This window comes from Eurosta solidaginis, chromosome 1, assembly GCF_040869045.1.
Source record: "Eurosta solidaginis isolate ZX-2024a chromosome 1, ASM4086904v1, whole genome shotgun sequence".
Taxonomy (NCBI): domain Eukaryota; kingdom Metazoa; phylum Arthropoda; class Insecta; order Diptera; family Tephritidae; genus Eurosta; species Eurosta solidaginis.
In genome coordinates this window covers 22,030,257-22,055,127 of record NC_090319.1, presented here as the reverse complement: position 1 = coordinate 22,055,127, position 24,871 = coordinate 22,030,257, and the positions used below count along the sequence as shown (strand labels likewise).

The 24,871-nt window shown below is 34.4% G+C and overlaps 1 long non-coding RNA gene across 1 annotated transcript; it reads left to right on the top strand.

Annotated features, from left to right (window-relative positions):
* Positions 1 to 21,774: 21,774 nt before the first annotated feature.
* Positions 21,775 to 22,850, top strand: LOC137238913 (uncharacterized). Its single transcript, XR_010949243.1, has 3 exons — positions 21,775 to 22,162; positions 22,219 to 22,366; positions 22,431 to 22,850. It is a non-coding gene; the product is annotated as an uncharacterized lncRNA (long non-coding RNA).
* Positions 22,851 to 24,871: the final 2,021 nt, after the last annotated feature.

Sequence of the window (24,871 nt, the reverse complement as noted above, 5' to 3'; positions counted from 1 at the left end):
TATCTTAGCGAAAAATAGCTTTTTATCAATGATGTTTTTCTTACCAGGTTTAATTGTAAGACGGAATCGGGAGAATTTTTTTATTCAATTGCATAGTAATCATTAAAAATAGAAAATAATGGCAAGTAATCATTAAATGACTTTTGAAGAAAATAATTAATTGAACGGGTAACCATTACCATTAGTAATCATTATTTAACAGGTCTGGTAGGGTTAGATCGTTGCGGAGATGTATCGGAACATTTTGCTGCGGTTGTTTTGGAATTATTATTGCGTAGCCTTACATTTTTTCATTTTGGATACTATGATGTTCACCGCCCTTGCACTCTCATACGTAACTAAATAATTGTTTTGTTCAAAGAAAAGGATAAATAAAATAGAACAGAAAATAATGCTTTGCACAAAAACAATATTTTTTAAACTAAAAAGCCCACCCAAATTTTAAGCGCTTCAGTAATATTAAATGAACTATGCATACTATTTTACATATAATTGTCAAAACTCGGGAATGCTGGCAAAAATTCCAATGCTGCGCGAACCCATAATGAGAGCGTTTTGTATATGCAACACATACTTTTACCATTTGCTTTAGTTGGTGTTACAGAGCTTTAATAAAAGATTATGCGTTTGCAAATGTTAGTTTTTAAAGCTAAGCGCATACTGAGCAAAGGGAAGAGGGGAAACAAAATTTAGCTAAAGGCGTTAGGAAACACTGCATTGCAGCAATTACACGGAGAAAAATTCTTATGAGCAAAAAAATTTGTGCATAACTTATACAAAAAATTAAATACGTAGCTTGGAAGATTTTCATTTGCGACTCTATTCTATGCTCATCTGGGGTAGCTTATCAAAGTGAAAAATGCTGATGAAAAATCCTGTGATGATGGTATAATCTGATAACTTCTTTTTTTTTTTTTTTTGGAAAAGTCATGTTGTTTTGCGTTATGCCAACTGCATATATCAAAGATAATTTAAAAGTGTGCTGTATTCATATAGCCACCCAAAATATACCCCAATTAATTGAAAAAATCAAGAGGCTAATTTTGTATTTGTATTTATTTACTAATTAAACAGTAGTACAATAAGTGTTTAGGCCCGAAGCCTAAATTCTTAATAACTCGCGCCACTCTAATCTTCAAACTAGCAGAGAAATGACTGTATATCAGTTTTTATACTCAGTTGAGCAGAGCTCACAGAGTATATTAACTTTGATTGGATAACGGTTGGTTGTACAGGTATAAAGGAATCGAGATAGATATAGACTTCCATATATCAAAATCATCAGGATCGAAAAAAAATTTGATTGAGCTATGTCCCTCCGTTAACACGATAACTTGAGTAAATTTTGAGGTCTCTTGATAAAATTTTGTATGTAGATTCCTGAGCACTCATCTCCGATCGCTGTTTAAAATGAACGATATCGGACTATAACTACGCCCACTTTTTCGATATCGAAAATTTTGAAAAATCGAAAAAGTGCAATAATTCATTACCAAAGACGGATAAAGCGATGAAACTTGGTAGGCGAGTTAAACTTGTGACGCAGAATAGAAAATTGGTAAAATTTTGGACATCGGGCGTGGCACCGCCCACTTTTAAAAGAAGGTAATTTAAAAGTTTTGTAAGCTGTAATTTGGCATTCGTTGAAGATATCATGATGAAATTTGGCAGGAACGTTACTCCTATTACAATATATATGCTTGATAAAAAATAGCAAAATCGGAGAAAGACCACGCCCATTTAAAAAAAAATTTTTTTTCAAGGCAAATTTTAACAAAAAATTTAATACCTTTCCACTATATAAATAAATTATGTCAACATTCAACTCCAATAATGATATGGTGCAACAAAATACAAAAATAAAAGAAAATTTCAAAATGGGCGTGGCTCTCCCCCCCTTTTAATTTAATTTGTATCGGATACTTTTAATGCTATAAGTCGAATAAAAATTTAGCAAAATTTGTGAAATTTGGTAGGGCAATAGATTTTATAACGACAATTGGTTTCTGTGAAAATGGGCGAAATCGGTTGAAGCCACGCCCAGTTTTTATACACAGTGGACCGTCTGTCCTTCCGCTCGGCCCTTAACACGATAACTTGAGCACAAATCGAAATATCTTTACTAAACTCAGTTCACGTACTTATCTGAACTCACTTTGTATTGGTGTAAAAAATTGCCGAAATCCGACTACGAGGACGCCCACTTTTTCGATATCGAAAATTACGAAAAATGAAAATATGCCATTAATTTAATACCAAATACGAAAAAAGGGATGAAACATGGTAATTGGATTGGTTTATTGACGCCAAATATAACTTCAGAAAAAAATTTTGTAAAATGGGTGTGACAACTACCATATTAAGTAGAAGAAAATGAAAAAGTTCTGCAGGGCGAAATAAAAAACCCTTGAAATCTTGGCAGCAATAATGTTCTTGGTATTACATATATAAATAAATTAGCGTTACCCGACAGAAGATGTTCTGGGTCACCCTGGTCCACATTTTGGTCGATATCTCAAAAACGCCTTCACATATACAACTAAGGACTACTCTCTTTTAAAACCCTCATTAATACTTTTAATTTGATACCCATATCGTACAAACAAATTCTGGCGTCACCCCTGGTCAACCATTATGGCGATATCTCGAAAAGGCGTCCACCTATAGAACTAAGCCCACGCCCTTTCAAAATACTCATTAATGCCTTTCATTTGATACCCATATCGTACAAACGAATTCTATAGTAACCCCTGGTCCACTTTTATGCCGATATCTCGAAAATGCGTCCACCTATTGATCTAAGGCCCACTCCCTTTTAAAATACTCATTAACACCTTTCATTTGGTACCCATATCGTACAAACAAATTCTAGAGTCAACCCTGATCCACCTTTATGGCGATATCTCGAAAAGGCGTCCACCTATAGAACTATGGCCCACTCCCTCATAAAATACTCTTTAATACCGTTCATTTGATACACATGTCATACAAACTCATTCCAGGGTTACCTTCGGTTCATTTTCCTACATGGTTATTTTCCCTTATGTTGTCACTATAGCTCTCAACTGAGTATGTAATGTTCGGTTACACCCGAACTTAACCTTCCTTACTTGTTTGAAGTTGCTTTTGTTAAACTGGCCTTTTACGGAATAGATAATTGAATTCTAAAGACAACCGGCGTTAATGAAAACAGCCTTTCCGAATTTTTATATTTAAATGTGGGAAGTATTAACTACAAGTACACTCCGATCTGGAGAAAGTGAGTTTATCATATAGATACCGAGGTGTTTTGCAGAGAATAAGCCGATATAAGAAAATACAGTTTCTGGATTTCATATATTCGCAAATCTTACATATAAGAAGACAGCTTCTCCACGCAGAAATATCGCAAAATTTACGCAATCCATAAATATATCGGAAAACGTGGTTAGATAGAACGTCTATTTTATGAGAAGAACTGGAATCAAGTCTACTATATACTAACTCAGAGATTGTAATAATTGGTAAAATCAACTGTAGCACCAGATTACGCCTAACAGTAAGCGGGGTGAAATGTGCAGATTGTCTCAGGTTCCTCAGAGTGGCATAAACTTTGCGCATAGTCGAGGCGATAAGATCTGTGCAGCTAAGAGAAGAGTTGATTACGAATCCCAAGTTGGTAACTTTACTGACCAGCTTTAGTGCATAATTGTTCAGAATAACAGCAAAAAAATCTTCGACCTTTACTTTCCGACTATGTATGGGCAGTAAATATGATTTTGATGTATTTAGGCTAAGATTATTCTGAGTATCTTTGTTTGGATTTTCAACAATCACACTAACATTAACAAGGGGACTTGAAAGATATATCTGAATATCATCAGCATAAGCCTGCATGGTAGAGTATTTGCACCTCAAAAATGCGTCATTAACAAATATGCCAAATAGCAAGGGACCTAAAATAGAGCCCTGAGGAACACCACACTTCAGGGGTTTAAGTTGCGAAGCTACTGTTCCGATTTTTACCCTTTGAAAACGACCAGATAAATAGTCCTTTGAAAACATTAAAGCTGATTCTCCAAACCCGAAATTCGATTCGTGCTTAGAGCAAAGCAGAGCAGAGGATGGTCAAATGAGTCAAATGCTTTTGAAAAATCGAGCAAACATAAGAGAGATACTCCACCTTTGTCAAAGCAAATTCTCAAGTCGTCCACTATTTTAACCGTGGCAGTTGAGCATCCATGCTTCGCTCTAAATACGTTAAGTTTATGCGCTATACTGAATATAATTAAAATTTCATCATCCAAGCATTGTCTATTTCATTCTAACATACATCTCAATGTCATAAAAGCATTATAGTTGTGAAGAATCGATTACGGCATCACAATCTGCGTTCGCTGTGCGAAAGCCACGTAAAGCTTTTTGTAGCACCTTACAACACGACAGTTAAGAGGGGTCTTTGTGTTTTCCTCACATTTTCAACAAAATCTATTTTATCTGAAGCCGACATGTCAGAAATCTTCAAGAGAGTTGGTCGTACTACAATGATGCTCATAACAAAGTTATCCCACTGCAAAAACGAGCTCTTACTCAAACAAGTTGTGCCTGCTCAGCAATATTTACTTACAACAAGTCATCCGCCATCATGCGTTGCCTGAACATGGCTGTAAAATTACAAATTGCGGCAATGCCAGCTTTAGTTATACCGATACCGTTAATATTTCACAGAACCATACCAAACGTTTTAAGAGAAACAGTGAATAAAGCCAGCTATGCGCCGCAGCCTTGCATCCATATAACAAAGATTGGGAGTTACTTTTCAACAACAGATCCAAATCCGATACTGATACTACACTTGCAGTGACAAATAAACTAGAACTGCAATTATTGCTGTCTATTCGTTACCAATTTACTTCTCGGTATATACAGCCGAAGCCGCTGCCATACTTGAAGCAGTACGCGTTGCCTCTATAAATGGAAAGATAAATGTTGTCTGCTCAGATAGCAAATCTGTTATAGAAGCAGTTTTTAACCTATCAAAAAACACACTAAAAGTTATTCAAATCGGCAATATTTTAATGAAGCATACCAACAATATTTATGTAATGTGGGTGCCTGCGCTGCGAAAATGCTGACAAAATAGGGTCCGCCCACTTCACCGTTAAAAACTTAAGATTATTAGTTAAGAAAACATTTGAGGATGCCCAATCGGAGCAATGGAGAAATAACAGTCACCATTATAAAATCTGCAATTCAAGTGACAAGAAACCTCAACGAACAAAATTAAGATCAAAATAGCAACAAAATTAAAATATTCTTGCGACTTCGTTTTGGGCATATAATCTCCACACACTTATCTCACCTAAATGGCTGAAATAAGCCCAACTGCCAAATTTTCGAATCTAACGGTCTAAACGTTGCGCACGTTCTCGATAGTTGCCCGAACCTGCAACGGAACAGAACTTTGATATTTGGCAAGTTTTTTTCTTTCTGCGTATCATGAAAATCTAAAATCAGAAACAATGTTATGCTAATTTAGATATTTTTGTTTGGTGTATGTTTAACAAAAGCAATCAACATTATTTTCAGGATTTTTAAATACAATGAATATTTTGCTTAGCTTTTTCTTTTAACGGGAATTTTAAATAGAATTTCTGATTGCGATACAAAGGAAGCAACAATGTTGGAATGTTTACTTGTGCCACATGAAATGGGTGAGAATGATATGAAAATTGTATACGTTAATATGTATGCATGAGTCTGGAGTAGGTACAATCGGAAAATATATATTTTGCAATGCATGTTACGAAACGTCAGAACGATACTGATTATGCAAAGCAAATCCGTCAAGCTCAACCTCTTCGAAGTAGTCCAGTGGCCAAACAACAGAGTGTGAGGCAGTGAACCAGGTTAATAAATAGTAAGATTATGTAACGAGAACAAAAAATCAGAAGGTTTCTTGGAGGGAGATTTGGTACTGTTATACAGCCTTCACCGGCGGAAATGTGTTCCATTCAAATTTTGGTGCAGGTGGGAAGGCCCGTACAAAGTTGTGAAGCGATTGAGTAATGCCGTCTACCGCATACAAACAATTGGGAAACCACGAAATAGAAGGTGTTTCATTTGAAGAGACTAGCAGCGGTTGGATGTGAAAATTTGTCTGATCGGGACAATCAGACTTCGGTGGAGGGTAGTCTGGCGAATGTTGGCATCTTTATGATGTTGGTAAATAATCACAACAACAAAAACGGCAAGCAGCCACAACTATGTACAAGGCAACGAAGAACATTCCACTCACATAACCAGCAGCTTAAAGCAAAGAAATTATCTCACGTACACATACGTAGTCATCAGCTAAGAGACGAAGTTCTTACTCACACATACACAAGCATATAGCTAAATATCAAAGTATGCGATACGACTGTTCCATCTTCGTGAAAAGTCTAGACCTTAGGAGAAATATGCGAACGAAGCAAAAGAGAGTATAAAAACAGCGCAAGCTGAGGAGTAACTAACCCGTTTGATTTAAACGCGCTATTAGTTTTGAAGTATAACTGTGAAGTACTACTCCCAAATTAGCCCAACTAAAGACTGTTTTGCATTACTGAATATTGTAGTTATTTATTCTACAGTTCAGCGATTCGAACGTTAGCAGAAAGTGCAAAAACATCAGGAATTCCACCCAAAATTCATTACAATATCGATAGAGTTTTGAAACTTGCACATCGTTATAGTAAAATTGAATGAACTACAAACCTGCGTACTCCAAAAATTCTTAATTAAAAATTTAGCGCGCAATTGAAATCTTGTCACTTTTTCTATTTTATAACTTTCTTATTATTTGACCAATTTTTGTAACTTTGCATCCCAGTCGCCAGCATTCACATTCACCAGTACGTAATACAAAAATTTCACAAACGCAATCAGGTTTTCTGTCACTTACTGCGGTGAATGAATGATCATATATGATACGAGTTCTGGTTCAAACGAGAAAATATCACTCGTTGCCTTATACATAATATGCCCCCTGTAAGCATTTGAAAGCAGAATCTGAGAGTTTATTGATCACAAGTGAGACAATTCCGATCAAAATCAATGAATTAAGGTGGACCAAAGGTATATAAAAATTTGCCCTTTTTACGTTTTTGAGCTTCTTGCGCAACTTCTAAATATTTTTTGATTGGCCTAAAGTTTTACACATTTGCAAATTTTAATGCTATTTCAATATTTGTGGGTGGTGAGATGGAGAATCGGAACACTTTGGAAAATAATTAAAAATGTGCGCATATAATTTTTTGCATGTTTTAATAAGTATAAATATTCTATAATTAAATATAATAGTCTTAAGTTATTTTCTTTTAAGCTAGTATAAATCTAAAACCCATTTACTCAGTTAACTGCCTTTTTCTTTTACTATGACTCATCCAATCCATGAGTGGTGTATTATTCGAAGGGAAGCAATGAAGGCATGTCTATCACTTGCGTTATTCTGTCATGGTCGTTATAAAAAACTGTAAGCGCGGGGAGATGGGAAAGCGGTTGTGATCTGTATATACTAAGATACTTGTATACGGGTCTTAACACGCATGCGATGGAGTTTTCTTTGGGGATGTTGACAATAAAACACACTCAATGAAGATATGTAGTTAAGTAAATTAAGTAGTTAAGTAAACTAAGAAAAATAGACTTTGGATAAGAAAAATCAAGCATAATAGAATTCGAGATCTCATTAAGTTCACGTACAGAGTGCGACAATGGAGCATTTATCGCATAGTTAGTAGACTTATGTTTAATATAAAAGGGGTTATGAGAACGAACAGACCTCGTTGGAATAAGAAAATGAATCGCGTTCAGTAAAGAGGAGCAATCAATATCTCCATTAACAACTCCGAAAATGAAATACAAGGAAAGGGTTGACCTTCTGAGCTCTAATGGTTTCAAAGTAATTAGCAGCAAGCGAGAATGATAAGAAGGGACTGGGTCTGAGAAATGTAAGGATCTTAGGCAAAATTTTAGGAATATCTTTTGTACTCGCTCAATCCTTTCGATTGCAAACTTGTGATAAGGTCTCCAAATAAATGCAGCATATTCCAGTTTGGAACGAACAAACGATGAGTATAGCAATTTCAAGGTATAGGGATCTGAGAAGTTGGTGCTATTACGCCTCACAAAACCTAAGAAAGCATACGTGCTTGAAATTACATAGTTAATATGGTTATTGAAAGAGAACGAGGAGTCAAACATGGCCCCTAAATCTTTAATCTCATCAAGGAAGTGAAGGGGAGTACCCGAGATCGTATATATCGTTGGTAAAACATTGCGAATTTTGGAAAATGTGACATGAAAGCACTTTTTGAGATTGATAGATAGACGCGAATTACGGCACCATATTGCTAATCTATCTAAGTCTTCTTGCAGACGCTGAGCGTCATCACTATTTTTAATACTGGAGAAAACTTTTAGGTCATCAGCGTAAAGTAAGAACACCGATGACACAAAACAATTTCCTATATCATTGATGAATAAAATGAAAAGAAGAGGACCTAAGATGCTCCCTTGGGATACCTCAGAGGTGGCAGTAAAAGAGTTGGAAGATACACCCTCAATAGAGACCATGCAGCGTCTGTTACTTAGGTAGGAATACAACCACTTGAGAAACACAGAGTGACAATCGAGGGGAGCGAGTTTACGTAGTAGCATATTGTGAGATACCTTGTCAAAAGCTTTAGAGAAGTCGGTATAAATGCAATCGACTTGATGGCTTGAAGAGAACGCATCAATGCAATATTCATTAAACAAGGCTAAGTTTGTGACGGTAGACCTTCCTACAACAAAGCCATGCTGGTTTGGTAGTAACACATTTTTTGCGGCAAAATACATTTTATCCTTAACAATTCCTTCGAAAAGTTTAGAAATGATAGATAGCTTAGATATTGGCCCATAGTTAGAAGCATCATTCTTTTTGCTATTTTTGAAAATTGGGGAAATGTATGCAAGTCTCCAGGCATCTGCAAAGACACCAGAACTTAGATATTGGTTTAACATGGCCAATAGTGGGGCTGCAATAGCAGGACAATTTTTGAGGAGGGCGGTACTAAGACCATCGCGATCAGTCTGAGTAGAGTTTTTCAGACTATTAATACCGTTAGTAACTTACTAGTAGTGGTAAGCCGTAGGTCATTGAAATTCAAGGCTGATTCATGGTCAGAATGACTGTGAAGTTGGATTGAAAAAATTTGGCAAATAAGTTTACAATGTCTACGGGGAGGCAAGCTTATCACCCAGGCAAACAGCAGCAGATTTGATAAAATGCCAGACATTTTTGGGATTAGACTTAATGTTTGATTCAACCCCAAGTATATATTTATTATACAGAAATTTGTTAAAGAAGTTAAACTTCTTAGATAGTTGGGTATAAGGTCCAAAATGGATTTGATCCCTGGATTTCAGGAATTTTTTGTGCCACTTATTTCGCTGATTCTTTAGCCTTTTCAGACCATGAGTATACCAGGGAAGTTTATAAGTCCTCTTTTTAATAATTGGAATATTCTTCGAGCAAATACCCAAGATATGTGACGTAAAAATAGTGTAACAATCATTAATATCATAATTACCCTCACGAGAGATATCGGTTACCAAGAACTGCCAACTCCCCTAATACAGGATGTTATGCGAAACTTGTCTATTGGATGGTTTGCAGCCGGTGGATATATTCGGCTGTATTCTAATAGAGCCTTCCCGATACCGGACCATCTCAAGGAGGTATTGATGGCCTTACCACAGTAAAGCACGCCGCTGTGACGGACGGTTTTTCCACATATTTAATATTGGACCACTGAGTCCGCATTGTCGGGCAGGCGGTCATACGAATATGATAACTGAGTCAATATCTCTCGCAGAGACATGTAGCACTAAAATTTGTGTAACGCTTGGGAGGAGTGGTTGATCTAACATAAGTGGAGAGCGAGCGCTTGTAGTGGAACCGTGAGGCGTAGGTGTTCGGTGGAAGGCGAAGTTGGACTGTTCATTTTTACTGCAACATAATTTTCCACCTCCATAATTTTTGCCTTGTAAAGATCGAGAAAAAATCGCTTTTGAATTTTTATTACCCATATATGTGAATTTGGATGAATTTTTGTGCTACAAAACGTTTCAAGCTTACAAAACGGTATGTATTAAACGCATAAATTATTCATGCTTTTACATATTTACCTAACTGTTGAATCAATTTCACACGAACTAAATTTTCCATAAATTTGAAATGTCACTGCATGCGACCGTGCCCTGTGCTTCGGGGTCAAATGACAAGTTGTCACCTTAAACACTAAAAGAAATGAGAATGTTTACACTTTTGTATTAAAAATAGAAATTTACGCATATAATATGGACAAACAAAAGGCCAACTCGGCGTGCTTCAAAGTGTTTTATGCGCATCAAAATTTAAAATGAGTTAAGACACAAAAAAAAAAAAAAACAGAATACTACATATTTAATACTAGGCACAAGTGAATAAGTAAGCCTCATAAGGATTGTTATAAAATTTTTGAATTAAGTGCATTAAAAGAAAACTTCTGCGCGCTTTCAATGATTTCGAAGCATTCCACGGTTGGTGTGAGGTATAATCGTACGCATTGTTTCAGTTTTCGACTAAAATAAAAACAAGATAAAACATTTCAGACAAACTACTAAGGGCATTAATATTGTGTGGAACATGTCCAACCAAAAATTAGAAACCTGATTTTGAAATATCTAATTAATATAATAATTATATTTTGTTTCGGCAAAAGGGGGTCCTGCGCCCCCTGTGAACAGTTACTTTTAAGTAATTTTGTGACGCGCCAAAACGCCTGAACAGATTAGAAAATAGATAGAGAAAATAGTTCGGAAGAATGGAATAGCAAAATTTTTTTTAACTAATGGGTTGGGGTTCTATACCCTCGGGAAACGGTAACTATTTAATTACTTTAAGCTGATATTACTTTAATATATTGAGCTTGAAAATTGGTATACGTGCTATTAAAAGCGTTATAAAAATTGTTTTAAGATAGGTTTGCAAAATTCCCCCGTTCCCCTCCCAAGTACATAATCTTTAAACTGCTTTAACTATGCGCATTTGTCCCTCACCCCTAATATTTGTAAAGGCCAAATTAAACTTCTTTAACCCTAACGCCATAGTCGTAACCATACCCATATCCATATCCACCTCCAATGTGATCGATTAATGGTGCTCTAATTTAAAAATCCTGAAAATTTTATAAAAATGAAAAAAACGCAAAAAATTACAAACATATTCCACAAAAAATAAGTCTCTTTGTCAAAACGTATCCAAAACAATACAAAAATATACAAAAACTTAATAAATTCACCAACTCAAATATTTTTAGGTTATGGATATGCCGAAAAACCAAAATCCAACTGGTTGGCTATGGTATGGTTATGGCGTTAGCGTTATGGTAAGGCACCGTTAATCGATTACATTGATTTCCATACGGTAGGTTCGATCAGCTGTTTTATCTGGTTATGGTTTTATGGTTATAAGTCAGGACTAATTAGCCCTTTAACTGGGACATAAAGATTGAATTCTATAAAATTTAAAAATGAGTAGTGGCGTCGTTTTCGGTTTTTATAATTTTTATACCTTTTAGTCTATTTGATATATTCTAATGACATTTGATTTATGGGCCATTTAAACTTAGGCTTAATATATTAGGATATCGGATGTTCAAATGTTTTGTTTTGTGACTCAATACCGCCAGAATGGTTTAACGTATTAAGATGAAATTCTGCACAAGATTTTTAGTAGTTCGGAAGGATATACTGTTTGTGTTTGTAAAAAGTGGATCCTAGTGGGAATTTTTCCAAAGAAAGACAATAGTGTGGAAGTATCTGAAGCTGTATTATATAATTCTTGCTGACTCTCACTCACTGCTCACTTTCACAAAGTTGCTAAAAATGTCCCATATACAAAATGTTATTTGTCTGTGTGTCAAACCGATAATATTTTGTATCTGCAATAGATTGATGTTTTAGAAACTATGTAAAAGTGGGTGGAAAAAAGTTAGTTCTCTGACAGCTACTGACAGGATGATTTCGAAATCATTCCGGCATCATTTCAGTTTCATTCCCCGGCTAGCTGGGAATCAATTCACGGCTTTCCCCGGGCTGTTCCCGGGTCTTTTAAGGGCTATTTATGGAGCACAAATTGGAAGAGAAGCTCGACCTAGAATCTCTTCGGAGGTTATCGCGCCCAAAAATTATTCCTGTGGCTCTCTGGGATAATTTTTGAACCATTGCGGGATAATTTTCGGATTGTTTTAGGAATCATATCGGAGCCTTTTCAGGATTATTTCGGAACTATTAGGGATGATTTGTGGAACTAATTTGGGCCAGTTCGGGACTATATTCGAAATCATACTTCAGAACAATACTTCAGAATTATTTCGAAATGGTTTCAGGATTGTGTTTGAGATTTTATGCGGAATTATTTGAGGATTACATCTGTATTACCTAAGCACTATTCACGGTTTATTTCGGATTTATTTTAGGAACATTTTCGAGGCTATTTTAAGATTTTTTTTGACTTATTTGGAACCTTATATTTTTTGAGATCTTCGTGGGACTGTTTCCGATCAGTTTGTTGGCTGTTTTCGTGATAATATTGCCTTAAAAACTTTGTGAGTATTTCGAACTATTTCCATTCAGTTTCTTGATTGTTTTCGAGCGTATTTTAGAACAATTTCGAACAGTTTCGGGAATGTTTTTAAAATAATTTTGTGACGGTCGAAAGGACTGCTTTGGAATATTTTTAAGCTTGCCGCCTATAATTTCGAGATTGTTTTCTGAACTTTTTCAAGACCAGTTTGGGATCTCTTCATGAAAAATTATTTCAGGGGAGTATTGGACCCCACCAATGAAATAATTTTTTTGTCTCAATGGATCACTCTACGTTTATTTCCAATCTATTTCGAGATTGTGTTCGCTTTAATTTCCAGCTATTATGCCGTTGCAATTACTAGAGAAACACAACTCTATCCCGTATCTTTTCGCCGGAATATCTCCTAATCTTGTTTCGACTACGTCATTGTTCTGACTCATTTCTCTGTTCAGGTAGTGTCATATTCTCTTCACCAAGAAATACTTGCTATACTTTTTTGCGTTCTTTATAAACTTCCATCCATGTTGTTGCTTTGTATTAACAACAAAGACACCCCCGAAGGTTTTGGGAATGTTATCGATATTGATGGTACTTTGCCGGATATAGATCCGGTACGTTCCGGAACAAAACACCGTTATGGTACTAGCTCGATCATCTCGAGAACGAACTGCCATCGTGGAGTGGAACGGTCTCAGTTAACCCTGCTTCGTGTTAAGTGACGCTAATTAGAACTACTTACAGAAAACCAGTCAGCCTCGTTTCGGTGGCCATTTAAAGGAACTCTGTTATAAATTAAAATTTTTAATGGGTTATGTTACGCTAAAAAAGAACTATTATTTGTACTCAAATGTCATTTTAAAGCACAATCAACTAACTGATGAAAACTTGAAACAATTAGCTTTTGTGAAATAGGAAATTACAACAGTTATCAAAGAAGAAGGCAGCTTGCACAGAAGAAAAAAAATAAAATCATCGCTACCTCCGCCCACACTAAGAAAACTCCTTTCAATCAAACCTCATTTTGTTTCTTACTACTTCAAGCAGGAGGTCCATAGCGCAAATTAAATTGCTTGTTTAGTACATTTTTTATTGTATAATTTTTTTTCTTTCTTTTTTTTTTTGTTTAATTTGCTGCTCACTGCTTTGCCTTTTCGCTACTAAATAGAAAACTGCAATTAAAAGACAAATTCTTTGAAAGCGGCGGCGATACAATTAATTGCTTATTGTACTCGTTACCTAGAAATGCAATTTTGTCCCTTTTAGGAAGTGCGGAGATACATCTAAATAGATGGCAGAATTGATTTTTTTCAAATGTTAAAAATATAAGTAAAACTCCTCGTTCGCCTCACGCCGTTCGCTCTAATCCTCCTATGATTTTCTTGATCCACGTAACATCTTGCTTTTTATAACTTTCATGAAAATGAAATGGTATATTATCTTCGTCACGAATCCCAAAATTGTAAGTTCTTAAAGGAAAATAGATGGACCCACCATTAAGTATACCGAAATAATCAGAATGAAGAGCTGAGTTGATTTAGCCATGTCCGTCTGTCAGTCTGTCCGTTTGTCTGCCTGTCTCTTTGTACGCAAACTAGTCCCTCAATTTTTGAGATACCTTGATACAATTTGGTGAGCGGATGTATTTGGGTGTCCGATTAGACATTTGTCGGAACCAGCCGGATTGGCCCACATAAAGAGGATTTTTGTCATACCTATGCCATATGTTTTCGTATATTGCACATATTGTTTTCTAAAAAAATGGAAGAGATCGGTCGTATATATGGCATATATCCCCCACAACCGATTGTTCAGATAAGAAAATTTTCGCAATTACTGCCCCATTTTAAGAGCTAGAGGCTTCAAATTTCAACAAATGCGTATATATGTAGCATGTACTGTTGTTTGAAAATATCAAAGAGATCTGTGGTATATATATTATATACCCCATATAAACTGTAATTTTTGCACTTTCTTTACGCCTAGAAACTTAAAATTTCATCAAATTTCATCAAATACTTACGTTTACGTCATATATTGTTAAATACGTGATTCGTAGTCATAGTTTTTACATGCAGACCACGAACAGTGAAACTTTACATCCTCACGCAAAGCACCTACCTATTTTTGAACGGTTTTATTTAGCTTGACTTGAGTATTTATTTTAAGTATTTTCCCGATAAGCTACAAGCTTGAATCTTGGAATATAGTTCAGAACCCCATGACAATGCAATAATAAGAAACACATTCCGATAGGTGGTGCATGGATCGAAATATTAAAAAAAAAAATCGTATTTGTGGTCCGATTTTGTTCATATTTGTAACACATAATACATACAAGAATAGAAATAGACCTATGGACAAAATCGCTGCTAGGTGGCGCAAGGATCGAGATATTCAAAAAATCGTATTTGTGGTCCGATTTGGTCCATATTTGGAACACATAACACATACAATGAATAGAAAGCAACCTATTTTGTCCGATATGGCTCATGTTTGGAACAAATATTACATACAGTCTGGTAGAAGTGACATCAAAATATTTTGGAGTTGGAGGAGGGACAATCATATGTGGCACAGAGAAGAGTAAAGTCTTTGGAAGGATTATGTGTTCAGGACTTAGATTCTAACAAATTGTTGGGAAAGAGTCCTTGTAATAATGAGTCACTAAATGAACTATATAGAATGAGAAATAATAGGCAATTAAAGAGAGACTATAAACTTGAAAATAAAATAATTTAAAAAAATGTTTAAGTTAAACGGTTTTATTGAAAACAATATTTACATGAGGGAATAATATTACTAAAAGCTATAAAATAATTAGTTGGGTCCTAGATACTAGACATCACACTCCTCATCAATATAGGGCGTTGTTCACACAATTAAATAAAAGCGGTGGAAGCGTAAATTTCTATTGATAGTCATATATAAGACCAACTGAACCCTAATCAGGTTATGCTACGCCTCATATTTTTAGAAATTTCACGCGCCCAACGCTTTTATTTAATTGCCTGATCAACGCCCTAGATTGATGAGGAGTGTGATGACTAGTACCTAGGACCTACCTAATTATTTTCTAGCTTTTAGTATTAGTATTACTTCATATATCTAAGTATTGTTTTCAATAAAACCGTTTAACTTAAAATTTTTTTAAAATTATTTTATTTTATTTTATATTTATCTTAAAAATCGGTTAGGTATGTTCATCTGTTCACTATGTATTTCCCATCTTATACAGCCCATTATTTGGAGATTACGAAGGGGATAAGATTATTGTTCAGCCCAATTCATGAAAGGTATGACAGTCCCGTCCTTACTAGTTTTTATCTCAGATTTGATTTGCCAACGGGCTGCGAACTGCATTATATAGAAGTGTAAATAGTTGACTCTTGCCTCAACTGCATCGACGAGGATGAGATCCCATTGAACAAAGTGAAATAACACAAAGTTTCTTGGAATTTCTGAAAACCTTGCTTAAAATAAAAGGCAAATCCCTTGTAAATATTTTCAAGGAAGGCTCCCTGCAGCAGCTGCGATTGGCATCAAACATAAAGTTTTCTCCATTAACACCTGCTTGCCCTATTAATTAAATATCTGTTGGCAAAATTTTATAATAAAATAAAGGAAAAATTTTAATATATGCTTAAATTCCATGCAAGCGTGAGCTTATCTCGTTTGCCACATCAAAGGGCAGGCGCATTAAAAACCACAAAATGTGTAACAACGACATCCAAAATGTGACGTTTGGAGGCATCTGGGGTGGAGTTCTATATATAAGTATGTACAGTTGCATTAGAGTATTCAGAAGTAAACAAAAATTGTTTTGCAACTTCAACGCGGAGTACTCAGCTAAATCCATCATCCAAGGATTATGAGTGCTTGATGAAAATGAGATGGCCTCAATAAGTGTTTACTTAATCATCACAAAGATGAGCTTAGTGAATTTATTCATTTATGTCTGTCCGTTTGAATATTTGAATTCAACTTGCGGCCAATTTTCTAGAGATATTAAGAAAAATGTGCCAAACGCGTGTCATTTTTTATTTTCTTGATCAAATGTGGATACTTGTGAAGAAATGGAAATGAAAAAGTGGATGAACTAACTAAAACGGCGGATACTTCACAGCTTGTACCATAAGCGTCCCAATCAGACTGGGCGAGATTAAAAAAAGGCGGGATTTGGGTAGGATCAAACAAGCAGGAAAGATGTAAAATCCAGCAAGGCGTTGCAAAGTGTCGAAGATCAAGAAGAAGATGCAAGTCTTACAAGCTTAGATGAGCAAAGTAATTTTAACCCATGATGTAGCGCATGATGACTCTTCCGATTGTACGCTGCCTTCTGACGTCACATGCTTTAATGTTAAGCCTAGTGAGTGAGAGAAAGTCTTGAACGTGCTAGCAAGAAGCGGAATCAATTAAACAGGTTTTGTGCTAAGCCCCGGCACTCGCTAGCCTAAGGCTCCAGCTTTAAGGAGTGATGCAGCTATCAGATCTTGAAGCTGCGGTTCCTAGAAAGCTACTAGCAAGAGGGCGCAGTTATTTTATAAAAATAATCTTAGTTTCTGAAAGGGGTTTTCAGTTTGGTTGTTGGTCAAGCAACATTACTGAATCGCACAATCATTTTAAGGTCCTCCCAAACCTGCCAGTTCGACCTTACCTAACATTTGGGTGCTCACAGTGGCCCCCATAGCATTTACTCGGGCATTAGAGTCCGCTTATGCCACCTATGCATACCTCGTCATTTTTGAATAGCTGAATTGTCTCATCCTATACCAAATTAAGGGATGGTAGAGGCAGAATTGTGTTTAGTTTTTACGTCTGAATGTAGAGCAGACATAAAAATACAAACCTCCGAATTTTTCTAGGCTCACCAAACTAAAATTTTGTATATATCCAATGCCTTGGGAAAACAACCACCTAGTACACCGATTTATCTCTCTTCCGAGCAATCAGTGGCGTTGGTGCTTCCTTTGCTTATTTTGTTATATTGTAGTTGCAGTGCAGGTTTCTTCATACAATATACTTGACTCTATTCCTAAACACTAGGTTATTGTTCTCAGTTTTGAAATAGTAGCTTTATTCTATTTTCTTGTAATGAAGACTTGTACGCTTTTCTCCTTATTCTTCGAAACTTACATTTTTAGTCCAATCTCATCTCGTAACCGTATGAGTACAAAAGTGACCTGCTCGGCAATATCCGTTAAGTCATGAACAGATTTAATTGATCTCTTCATAGGACACGCTCAAACAATAAGATTCATTCCAACTCATAAGAAAAGCTCAAAATTGGCTTAGGGTGTGTATTATTTTGCGACTCAGCCTTGATTCATCCTTGACTAGTTGCATTATTTGCAGGTAGCAGACAAAGTAATGTACATACACATGTACATACACACGTACATACTGCAGTAGCAACATTGATAAAATCTTGTAAAATTAATTTATTTTTTTTTCGATATTTTAAGACCAAACTTTATTGAATATTGTAACCATACATGTTAAATTCCAATTAGAATTAGCACTTGATGCAATTGGTTTATATTTTCTAATTCATTAAGCAATTAGAAATAGTTCAACTAATTCCCATTAGATAATTGAAATTTTTTTTCTAATGGTAAATCTAATTGCAATTAGTTGCCATTAGCAAAAAAAATTGTTTTACCTTTACAATTAGATATCTAATTGACTTCTGCTAATGCAATTAGATATTCATTTAGCTCGTATTAGAATCAATTATTTATATTTATTTACATCATTATTCGTTCACTTCAATCATTCTTTGAATAAAATTTATCTTTATCAAAATAATTGATTCTAATTCGAGCTAATTGTTTAATGAATTAGAGAATTTCGCAAATGAAGGTTAATAAGCAATCATTAGCATTATCTAATCATTAATTAACATCTATGGTTGTAACTAAAACTGTGCAAGCCCATCTCAAAAACATTTTCGAAAAAATTCCAATTTTAGTCTAGCAAATTTTGATAATTTTTGCCGTAAAACATCATAAAAAGAGGGAACTTAATTGACGTAAGTTGATAAAAATTTCCACAGCAATTTTTCTGTTCGCTGCTGTATATATGTGTGCTGAATTAATTCACATTGCGCCCGTTTTTAAAAATTCAAAATATACCGTAAATTAAAGCCATTGAAAAAAAAAATTTATAAATAAAAAAGAATCCAATATCTCATGTTAATACAAAAGCCTTACCCATTTTACTGCGGGCGACTGAAAATTAATTTAGCGCTTCTTTGATGGTGTTACTACTTTTCTCAGTTGAGAAGTTCACAAAATGAAGAAAAAAACAAGTAAGAACGGGACTGTCTTCGGCTGTGCCGAAGAATTCATACCTTTCATGAATGGGGCTGAACAATAACAGATCTACATACCTAAACGATTTTTAAGATAAATATAAAATAAAAAACAGGTAGGTACTTTGTGTGAGGATGCAAAGTTTCAGGTTTTTTGTGGTCTGCGTGTAAAAACTATGACTACGAATCACGTATTTCAACAATATATGACGTAAACGTAACTATTTGATGAAATCTGATGAATTTTGAAGCTTCTAGCCGTAAAAAAGGGTCAAAAATTACAGTTTATATGGGGTATATATACCACCGATCTCTATGATTTTTCCAGACAACAATATATGCTATACACGTAAGCAATCGGTGAAATTTGAAGCTTATAGCTATTAGAATGGGGTAGAAATTGCGAAAAGTTTCTTATCTGAACAATCGGTTGTGGGGGATATATACTATATATACGACCGATCTCATCAATTTTTTCAGGCAACAATATGTGTAATATAAGAAAGTATATGGTGAAGTTTGAAGCTTCAATCTGTTAAATTGAGTAAGATATTACAAAAATCCTCTTTTCCTGAAAAATCGATTGTATGGAGGATATATGGTATAGTGGTCCGATTCGGCCGGTTCCGACAAATGTCTAATCGGACACCCAAATACACCTGCTCACCAAATTTTATCAAGATATCTCAAAAATTGAAGGACTAGTTTACATACAAACAGACAGACGGACAGACGGAGAGACAGACGGACATGGCTAAATCAACCCAGCTCTTCATTCTGATAATTTCGGTATACTTAATGGTGGGTCCATCTATTTTCCTTTAAGGACTTACAATTTTTGGTTTCGTGAAGAAATTAATATACCATTTCATTTTCATGAAAGGTATAAAAAAGAATCCAATATCTCATGTTAATACAAAAGCCTTACCCATTTTACTGCGGGCGACTGAATATTTATTTAGCGCTCCTTTGATGGTGTTACTACTTTTTCCAGTTGAGAAGTTCACAAAAAGAAGAAAAAAATTACAAGTTAAACGAATTTATTAAAATTCATAAAATTTCCATTACAGCTTGCGGAAATAGAAAAAAAGGCAGATAATTCATGGAAACCTTCATTCTGTGGCTAATTATAAAATTTCCATATACATGCGCGCAACACCTAGCATAAACGTAATTTCAAATTTGTCGGGTTTCTTTACATTTATTTCGTTTGATGTGTGTGTTTTGCACCACTGCTTGTAGTGTTTGCTTAATTTCGTAATGAACAAATAAACATGGATAGATACTCAACACCAAACCTCCCACTGCTATCGGCGATTCATAGCAGTTAATCAGATTTTCATATTTTCACTTACTTGCACCTGTTTTTATGGTTACTTTGAGTTTAGCTTAAATTAGAATTTTATTTTTGCCAGCGTCTCAGGTTTTTTGCTATATTTTAATATTCAATTAAAATTAGACTTATACTGATTTTTAATCGTATGTATATGCATACATTTGTGTGTTCATTATTAATATTTTCCATGAAATACTTATGCCGTATTATGGTTTTCGTGTTGTTTTTGTTTTCAACCCCTTTATATTAGTTTCACTCTCATTCTTGTAAGTGTGTGTGTGTCAACTCTTTCTACACTAAACAACCCTGCAAAAAATCGTGCGATGAATCACTAAAGAGATTTTTCTCCGAATGATCTACATTGTCTACATTGGGGCATAATTGATCCCCTTTAGTCCATTCCTGGTACAGTTGGGATTAGTCGGTTTGAAATCTATGTAGCTCATTTTAAGAAATATTAAAAAAAACGGCAACGAAATGAGTAAAATAAAAAAAAAACTACAGGTGATTGAATCGAAGTATTTTAGAAAAATGTGGAGCTCTATACCGAATCTAAATTACTAGGACTTTACGACTACGCCCGAGTTAGGGTAAAATTTTCGGAAAATATTTTTTATTGAAAGTTTCTCAGCATAAAATTCATGTGCCTTAGCAATTGCTTATTTCAATATAAACCGGAAAATCTAACTCAAACAATTTGAATTATTTTTTTGTAATTAATATTAGAGAAAAATTATTAGTTTACAAACGGCGATGGCTACTAGGACATGTTTCTGAATTTCACTTCTTCATCAGCTAGCTTTTCGGGAGCTGAGCGTTGAACTCGAATCTCCAACAATTGAAATTTGAATTATTGTTTTATTTTAAATGGATTACATCGGTGTGTATCATTCTATTACCATTTTGGTTAAAAATTCGACTGGTCCCTATTTGAGTCCTTATTGAAACGAAAAGGGAATAGTCTTCTTATGTTCCCATATGGGTACAAGGAGGATTGGTCCTATCGATCCCTTTCGGGTATAAATGGGTACAATTAGTCTCTTCATAGGACAAAAAAAAAAAGGGAACAGTGCAACTCATATAAAGAGATCAAAACTGGCATTGGTCGCATACTTCTTTCCCTGCAAAAAATCATGCGATTAATCCCTAAAGGGATTGATCCCCGATTGATCTCTTTTGTCTACAGTTGGGCATAATTGATCCCCTTTAGTCTCTTTTGGGTACAGTTGGGATTAGTCAGTTTGAAATCTATGTAGCCCTTTTTAAGATATATTGAAAACAAATCAGCAACGAAATGAGGAAAATATAAAAAATTACAGGTGATGGAATCGAATTATTTAAGAAAAATTGTTGCGCCCTATACCGAACTTAAATTACTAGTACTTACCGACCACGCCGAAGTAAGGGTTAAATTTTCGGAGAATGTTTTTCATCCTTTTTGAAAAGTGGGCGAACAACTTACTTCAAACAGGTTTTTTGGCTCGATTAACTCTTCGATTGTGCTTCTGCCATGAAAGTTTCTCAGCAAAAAAGTCATCTGCCTAAGCAGATGCGTTCGGAGTCGGCCAAAAACGTTTAGGATGACCAGTGGGAACAATTAAAAACAGCACACCACATATTGGAAGAGAAGCGGATATTTACCGAGAAAAAACACTATTATTATTATTTTAGTAGAATATATAGGATCATACTCAACAGTAAACTTGGCTGCTTGCGGGTTAACATATAAATTGCATGTTCTTTTAAATTTGTACATAATTGTCGTCAGTTAGTTCGTCAGGAAGTACAAAATACACCCGTCGTAAAGTATTTTCCACTTTGTGACGTATATGAGATGCAGCAATTGGACGAAAAAATTACATCTTCTAACAGAGATGTATATGTAAGTTAAGTGTCAACTTTTAAATACTTTTTAAATACCATTCGTGCCTTTTACAGGAATCTACGATTGCATCAATATTATGCAACAATCTCAAAAATTTACCACTAATTATAAAAAGATACGTGATAATTGCTTTGAATTTGGACGGGACTCACGGCAAAATTGGGCTGAAATCGTTCCCAAACTTGTATAGCGCATTGGCAGGTATTTACATATAACCCCTTATATAAATACATTGTTTTTTGAATTTAAACTTTTAAATTTTTAGGAGCTGTGTCTACACTTCCTTTTAAGGGATTAACCCCCGAGGATATGCTCCGAAAAGGATTGCAATTTGCCAAGTCAAAACATTTTAAGAAGCTTCACCGACAAAAAAAAACAGGGGTCACAATTATAACAATGCATTAGTACAACAATATGTCAGTTGATCGAAATTAATGCATACATTCTTTTGACTTGACACTCTTCTGCACGGCAAATTGGGTTGAATTCGATTTGCCATCACCTTATTCTGACAAATTCGTCATACATATTTTAGAGGGTTGTCTATCATACATAACTACATTTGAATTCTACTACGATCGGAGTAAATTTTACTATACGTTTACAAATAATAACTTTAGAAGCCGCTGCCAGAATTTTTTAGACAAAAAGATTTACGGTTCGAGACCAAAACTCTTAAGTTAGTTTTATGATATATAAAAATTTTATAAAAAGTATAATAATATTAGGAGCTTTCGTTTGTCGAAAAGTTGTGCAAAACAACGCTCATTTAAGGCAACAAAAAATCTTGTTATGAATTATTATTTTTCGTTTTTTTTTCTATGATTTTATTATGTACCGAATGTACATATATACTTTATTACTGTGTGAATTACTTAAATTTGTGTTCAATACAAAAACTTTGGCCACACTTAAATATTAAAAAAAAAATTATATACAAGTAATTAATACAAATTTTACACAGGAGATTAATCTTTATCCAAATTCTGAATCATTTCATAAGTGCTTTATTGAATGCCGAATGTAGTCAAAAATTTGGTACGTTTTGCTTTATTGGTCGGATTTTATTGTCAATGTAACAAATGACAATCAAATTTCATTATACCAAATTGTGATTCGATTAAGTTTCGGCGTGAAGTGGATATAATAAACATATATCATTTTATATAACTTTGTGGCTATAACTTTTAAGTTAATTTTAAATTTAAAAGTTTCTATACTTGTCCATATAAATGCATATCTTTTAAAGATAGTAAACAAAAAAAAAAACTAAATTTTAAAGAGAAACCCTAAGAAACAGTTTCGTAGTCATATATATAGTATTCCTGTGTTGCTAATACAAAATGCTCACAATGAGTTTAGAATTCTAAATCAAAACAGTACAGCCTACAAAATTTTTGTGACTGTAGCAGCATAAGTGTGACAAGAAAAAATTTTAATTAAGGTACATTCGATTATTGAATACAAAAACTAAAATATTTAAACAGCATTGTATCCGCACTCTGATTTTATGAGTGTACCTAGTCTGAAGTAGCAATATATGAGTAGGTATTATATACATGTATGGTAGTCGATTAAGTTTGGGCTGATAAAACTTTGCCGCGTTACTTGACATTTACTACATTGACAGAAAAATGTTAATCGAAATTAATTATATATGATCAATTCACTAGGTCTCCTATTGTCCTATGTACTATCTTTTTAAATACGACTCTCAAGAACACCACATCCTGTTGTAGATCGTATTTAAGTATATCCGTAAGGAGGGTCATCTGTAAAAAGCCTGTAAAAATCTAAATGTATGCTACCGCTTATCCTTCTTTAATGAAAATTCTTTGACATTTAAAAAAATAAAAAACAAAACAATTTATTTGGCAATAACTTAGTACATCTGATATACATAGGCTGCTGAATTGTAGTTTTTTATCCAAATTTTATATAATAAACAACAACAAAGCACATATGAGAGGTTTAAAATCATAGCACATATGAGGAATTTAAGACCTTGTGAATTATCTAATAATTTATTGCAATATTTACAAAAATATTTTTTGTTCTTTCCCATAAAGTTATAAGCACAAAAAAAAAAAAACGCGCTAAAATGTTTACTAAATGAAACCAAAAAGTTTTGTCAAGCCACACAAAAAGAGTCCTGGTCAAGTTTCAGAGTTGATAAGAGTTTATTTTTAATTAAACAAATGAATGAATGAAATAAACTAGATAAAAATGAGATCTAATAATATATTAATATAATTTCAAAATAAATAAAGCTATCTATTATTAAGTCTGATCAACTGATGTCTGAAAAAAGTTTAAAACTTAAGTTATTTCTAATTAACAAAATGCTTGTGTTTTACTGAACTGTTTTAATGAGTAGCATTAACGTAGTACCTGCATAAAAATTATAAAAGACTGAATTTTTAAACTTGCTTATTTCAATATAAACCGAAAATGAAAGTAAAACTAATTTTAATTATTGTTTTATTTTTAAACGGATTACATCGGTGAGTATGTATCATTTTACTACCATTGGGGTGAAAATGCGACTGGTCCGTATTTGAATCCTTATTGGGCCGAAAAGGGACTACTCTCTTATGTTCCCATATGGGTACAAAGGGGATTGGTCCCATCGATCCCTTTCGGGTATAAATGGGTACAATTAGTCTCTTCATAGGACATGCTCAAACAAAAGGGAACAGTTGAACT